The 7,029-nt window shown below is 46.4% G+C and overlaps 1 pseudogene; it reads left to right on the forward strand.

The window, feature by feature from the left end:
- Positions 1 to 703: 703 nt before the first annotated feature.
- Positions 704 to 2,243, forward strand: LOC102542058 (creatine kinase B-type pseudogene; annotated as a pseudogene).
- The last annotated feature ends 4,786 nt before the right edge of the window (positions 2,244 to 7,029 follow it).

Consider the following 7,029-nt stretch of genomic DNA (forward strand, 5'->3'; position numbering starts at 1 on the left):
TTGGGCTCTGCTGTGGTCATAGGGTATGAGAGCTCCCTCTTCTTCCCAGCTCTATTGAACTGAGGTTTCTGTTTATTAATTTTTTACAATTTTATCTTATTGTCCAGTCTTCTTTTTCCCAGTGTCTAACTTTCCCTGTAGATTATTTAAACTGATGATTACCATTTGTTTTGCATGCTATTTCCAAATGTTTTGTTGAAATGGGGCAAGGAATAAATAAGCTAAAAGTCAGACAACCAGGATTTGAATGCAGTGCCTCTGCCTACATCAACATAGATACTAAAACAGTAAGCCTGGCTCCCCAACCACCTCTCCTACCCTCAGCCCAAACTCCTGTCAGTGGGGCTGGTGAACAGGGCTGGTGGGCAAAACTGATGGTCAGAACGCTGCAGAAAACTGACAAGTGTCCCATATTCTATGTACCACACAGATAGCTTTAGCAAAAAAATCATACAAAAAATTACAGCCCCCAGTAGCATCTGCATGTCAACAAGATTGACAAAAATGACAAGTATATAATCTCAGAATGACAAAGTACCTGGATATGTTGTGTGACAGGGACTGGCACCCATAAGGTGCTCAATAAATATTCAGTTAATTTCCTCCCTTTCCATCCCTTGAGTAATACGAGACCTGTATAGCTTGTGGTCTTAACTCATCCACTTAAGAACATGTTTTTCTTATATTTTTCAGAGTTCAAAAGAGAAAATATAAAGTTTCAGTTTTACAAGGTGAAAAAGTTCTGGAGCTCTGTTACACAAAGATGTGAATATATTTAACACAACTGAACTGCACACTTGAAAATGGTTAAAATGGGCTGTTCGCTTGCACCGCGCCCCGAGCTGCGGAAGGACCCAGAGCCCCCGCACCTGCCTGGCCGCTCGCCCGCCGCCATGCCCTTCTCCAATAGCCACAACACGCTGAAGCTGCGCTTCCCGGCCGAGACGAGTTCCCCGACCTCAGCAGCCACAACAGCCACATGGCCAGGGTGCTGACCCCCGAGCTGTACGCCGAGCTGCACGCCAAGAGCACACCAAGCGGCTTCACCCTGGACGATGTCATCCAAACAGGCGAGGACAACCCAGGCCACCCCATATCATGACTGTGGGCTGCGCGGCTGGCGACGAAAAGTCGTACGACGTGTTCAAGGAGCTCTTTGACCCCATCATTGAGGACTGGCACGGCGGCTACAACCCCAGCGACGAGCACAAGACCGACCTCAACCCCGAAAATCTGCAGGGCGGCGACGACCTGGACCCCAACTACGTGCTGAGCTCGCGGGTGCGCACGGGCCGCAGCATCCGCGGCTTCTGCCTCGCCCAGCACTGCAGCCGCGGGGAGCGCCGCGCCATGGAGAAGCTCGCCGTCGAAGCCCTGTCGAGCCTGGACGGTGACCTGGCGGGGAGATACTATGCGCTCAAAAGCATGACTGAGGCGGAACAGCAGCAGCTCATCGACGACCGCTTCCTTTTTGACAAGCCTGTATCGCCCCAGCTGCTGGCCTCGGGCATGGCGCGCGACTGGCCGGATGCCCGCGGCATCTGGCACGATGACAACAAGACCTTCCTGGTGTGGATCAACGAGGAGGACCACCTACGGGTCATCTCCATGCAGAAGGGAGGCAACATGAAGGAGGTGTTCACCCACTTCTGCAGTGGCCTCGCCCAGATTGAAATGTTTTTCACGTCTAAGAACTACGAGTTAATGTGGAACCCTTACCTGGGCTACATTCTCACTTGACCGTCCAACCTGGGCACAGGGCTGCGGGCAGGTGTGCACATCAAGTTGCCCCACCTGGACAAGCACGAGAAGTTCGCGGAGGTGCTCAAGCGGCTGCGGCTTCAGAAGCGAGGCACCAGAGGTGTGGACACGGCCGCCATGGGTGGTGTCTTTGACATCTCCAACGCAGATCACCTGGGCTTCTCAGAGGTAGAGCTGGTGCAGATGGCGGTGGACGGTGTGAAGTTGCTCATTGAGATGCAGCGGCGGCTGGAGCAGGGCCAGGCCATCGATGACCTTGTGCCTGCCCAGAAGTGAAGCCTGCCTGCACCTGCGCCAGTGCCAGCCCCACTGCTTCCTAACTTATTGCCCAGGCAGTGCCCACTAGGCACCCCCGAGGCTCGCTGATTGGCAGCTGAGCCTTTAGCCTCACTGTAGAGACCTCCTGCCCTTGGTAGAGTTTATTTTTGTGATGGCTAAGATATTGCTGATGCTGAAATAAACTAGGGTTTTCCACCTGCAAAAAAAAAAAAAAAAAAAAAGGTTAAGATGTTTAAATTTTGTTACATGTTTTTTACCAAAATTTTTAAAAAGTAAAGTTGAAGGGAGATCTTTTCAGTGGGAGATTGGGCTTCCCCCCACCCAATTATAATCATAATTGACAGGTGACTGGGAAAGGGAGCATTCCACTTTGTTTTAATAAAATACCTAGTGTTGGTGATACCTGTTTCATTCCAAATGGTGGTACGTACATGTTAACTGCAAAAAAAATGGGGTCAAAAAGTGAGAAAGCCATTTTAAATGGGTCTGCTTTATCTAGGCAACTTTGGGGAGGAGGCTGCTTTTTACAAGATCCTCAAAATAACCACTCCCTTTCTCAGATTGATGGTCATTTGGATTTTCCAAGAAACCCTGTGTATGAATTCTAACCCCCCCAACTTCCTGCACCCACCCTCACCCCACCCCCAAGAATACCTGTTTCCTCAATCTCTCCCTCTGTGAGTGAAAGGCAGCAGCAAGCAGTAATGTCTATTAGTCAAATATAAATTGCATTGTGACAGCATAGACAGCATTTCTCTACCCAGGCAGAGGAAGGAGAATCCTTAAAGTAACTCCAAATGGGTCTTTTAGTCATCAGATATTTACTGAGCGCCTGCAATTGTGATCATTTCTGCAGACTATAATTCTATGATGTGGCACACATTTCCAGGCAGAGTTACCACACTGCATAGTGGATGGGAAATACTGACTCCTGTGAGCAAGTCATTAGCTGATCCCCTGCCCATACCAGTGTCACAGTAGAGTTCAAATCCTTCTTTCTCCAGCTTAGAAGTGCTTTTACATTTCCTACAGCTCCACACTAAATACTTTTTCATGCAAAGAATCCATGTGAATCAAAGGCTTCACCTTGCTTCATAAACCTTTCACAAATAAAATTTAATACAGCAGGAAGCAGGCATCGCCCTGCTCAGGTGATACCCATATTAATAGGTGAGAGCAGGGCCAACTCCTTTCACTCAGGCCTCCTCTTGGATCTGAGAAACAATGAGGACAAGAGCTGGGGAGAATCTCAGGAACAGTCCACACTCACCTCTTCTAGTTACAATGGGGGAACCTGAGACCCAGAGAAGTTAAGCAACTTGCCACAAGCAACTTGTCACACAGCTGAAGCCAGGACACAGATCTGACCTCAGGCCAGGGACTTTTCCAACACACACGAAAGGTCTTGGTTTGAATTTAAAACACTCACTCTTTCTCCTCCCATGATTTTTATGTATTTCCTTGCTGTACAGTTTGTATTATTGAGGTTTTTTTAGTAAAATAAGAGGAAATATTGATTTGAGGACTGCTTTTGAAATTTCTTGATCTCTCTTAAGATCATTGGAGAATTTCAGTCTGTAGTTTTTAACCACATGACCTACTAACTCCCTGGACCTGCTAACACTGAACCTTAAGGATGACATCCAGCATCTATATGTTTTAAGCTGCACAAAAGATTCTGAAGGTTGGAAACCACAGCTCCAGGTTGTTACAGAGCCACTTGTAGAAATGATTCTTCACAAGGCACATTTGTTCAGCACAATCCTTTGACTAAGAAAATAACACTGATTGATAGTGGCCAAGATGGTGGATTCGGAAGACCCTGAGCTCACTTTCCTCCTGTGCGCACACCAAAATTATAACTATCTACAAACAACTATTGATGACAAAGATGGGAATCTAGCAGAAAAGATCTTCTACAACTAAAGATACAAAGAAGGAACCACAATGAGAAGGGTAGGAGAGGCAGAGAAGTGGTAAAAAAGACCCATACCCACCAGGTAGGCAACCTACAAACAGGAAGATAATCACAATTGCAGACGTCCCCCCCAAGGACCAGTGGGTCCGAGACCCACATTAGGCTCCTCAGCCCAGGGGTTCTGCACCAGGAAGACAAGCCCCCAGAACATTTAACTTTGAAGGTCATCAGGGCTTACTTTGGGGAGAGCCAGGGGGATGTGGGAAATAGAGACTTCACTCTTAAAGGGTCCACACAAAATCTTACATACTCCAGGAGAAAGGGCCAAAGCAGTCATTTGAAAGGAGCCTGGGTCAGACCTACCTACTGATCTTGGAGAGCCTCCCAGAGAGACAGGAGGCAACTGGAGCTCACAGACACTGATGGCACCAATTTGGAGAAGCTCATTCTACCACAAGGATGCTGGAAAGCACCATTTTGGAATCCTTGCTCTAGCCTATTAGCCCTGGAACTGGCCACATCCACCAGCCAGCCAACACCAATTCTGGAATGCCCCAGGCCAAGCAGCTAGCTGGTTGGAGACACAGCCCCACTCACCACCAGTCAGGCTACCTTAAGATGTCCTGAGCCTACAGCTGCTCCAAGACATGGCTCTGGGGCACAGGACCTGGATCCACCTACCAGTGGACTGGCACTAGCTTCGGGACCTGAGGACCTGGCTGCAGGCACCAGTGGGAAGCACCAGCCCCAAGACCATGTGGGGCCCAGCCCTGCCCACCAGTGAGCTGACACACCAACTTTAGGACCTTCACAGCCTGAAGCTAGAGACCCTAAGACCCAGTTCCAAACTCCAGTGGGCCAGCACTGGCCTCAGGATCAGCCTCACCCACTGGTGAGCTGGCACTAGTCCCAGGATCCACTAGGCACAGCCCTGCCCACCAGCAGGCAAACACCAACTCTAGGACATCGTGGGCCCCACAGCCAGTGGCCTCAGGATCTGGCCCCATCCACCAGTGGATGGACAACAGCTTCAGGACCCCCAGGGCACTGCAGCCAGAGACCCTAACAGTTCTACCCACATGTGGGCCAGCACTAGTCCTAGGACCCCTGGGCCACAACCCTGCCAACCAGCAGGCCAACACAAGCTCCAAGACACCTTTGGCCTCTCAGCCAGCCACACTAGGATACAGCCCCACTCACCAGTGGGCCAGCATCAGCTTTGGGACACCCAGAACCTGTATCTAGTTATGTCAGGAAGTGGCCCCATCCACTAGCAGACCAGCGCTAGATCCAGGAACCCCAGTCCCACAACCACGCACTCTAGAACCCAGCTTCACTCAACAGAGGGCAAGCACTAGTCCCAGGACCCCCCAGGGATATGCAGCCAGCCAACTCATGACCCAGCCCCACCAAAGAGCAGCCACCATACAAAGAAGGATCTGGCAACCAGCCAGACCAGGAGTCAGCCATACCTACAACAGTAGTCAGCCTTCCACAACAGAAGTACCCATACAGACCACAAAGGAGGTACCCCCAAGAGCATATAGTTCTGATGATCATGGAGCATGAGCTGCTGGGATACAAAGGACATCTCCTACAAAAGGCCACTTCACCAAGCAAGCAGGAAACAAAAACAACCTACTAGAGACATAAAAATAAAAATACCAAATTAGACAAAATGAAGTGACACAGGGGCATATTCCATATGAAAGGATCATGTAAAACCCCAGAAGAAGAACTAAGTAAAGTGGAGATAGGCAGTCTACCCAATAAAGAGTTCAAGGTAATGATTGTAAAAATGATCAGAGAACTTAGGGGGAGATTAGATGAACAGCATGAGAAGTTAGAAATTTGTAACAAAGCATTGAAAAACATAATGAAGAACCAGAGATAAAGAATACAATAACTGAAATAAAAAGACACTAGAAGGAATCAACTATGAGATATCAATTAGATGATACAGAGGAACACATCAGGGAGCTGGAAGAGAGAGTAGTAGAAATCACTGAAGCTGAACAGAAAAAAAGAATAAAAAGAAATGAGGACAGTTTAAGAAAACTCTGGGTCGCAGAAACAAAAGAGAGAAAGAAGAGGAGGCCATATTTGAAGACATAACAGTTGAAAACTTCTCTAACCTGAGAAAGAAAACAGACATCCAAATCCAAGAAGTTCAGAGAGTATCGAATGAGTTCAACCCAAAAAGGAAAATACCAAGACACATTATAATTAAGATGGCATAAATTAAAGGTAATATTAAAAGCAATAAGGGAAAAGCAACACGTTACGTACAAGGGAATTTCCATAAGGCTATCAGCTGACTTTTCAGCAGAAACTCTGTAGGCCAGAAGGGAGAGGCATAATATATTTAAAGTGATGAAAGCAGAAACTACAGCCAAGAATATTCTACCCTGCAAGGCTTTCATTCAGATTTGATGGAGAGATCAAAAGTTTTACAGAAAAGCAAAAGCCAAAAAGTTCAGCATCTCAAAATCAGCTTTACAAGAAATGTTAAAGTGACTTCTCTAGGTGAAGCAGAAAAGGCCGCAACTAGAAATATAAAAATTATTAAAGAAAAAAGCACATTAGTAAAGGCAAATGTACAGTAAAGGGAGTAAATCAACCAATACAAAGCTAGTAGGAAGATTAAAAGACTAAAGTAATAAAATCATTTATATCCACAATAAGAAGATAAAAGACACACGAAACAAAAAGATGTAGAATAAGATGTCAGTAATTGTGGGGAATGGGGAGTAAAAAGGCAAGGTTGTGAAAATGTGTTTGACATTAAGAAATCAGCAACTTAATCATGTATAAATATAGATTGTGATAACCACAAACCAAAAATCTATAATAGATACACCACACACACCCAAAGAGAAAGAAATCCAAATGTGACTCTAAATATAATCATCAAATCACAAGGAAGAGGACAAAAGAAGAAATGGCCTCCAAAAACAACCAAAAAACAATTTTAAAAATGCCAGTAAGTACATACCTGTCAACAATTACTTTAAATTTAAATGGACTAAACCAAAAAACATAGAGTGTCTCTGTGGTATAGCTTTTTATTT

Source organism: Vicugna pacos, chromosome 16 (assembly GCF_048564905.1).
Source record: "Vicugna pacos chromosome 16, VicPac4, whole genome shotgun sequence".
In the NCBI taxonomy this organism is placed as follows: domain Eukaryota; kingdom Metazoa; phylum Chordata; class Mammalia; order Artiodactyla; family Camelidae; genus Vicugna; species Vicugna pacos.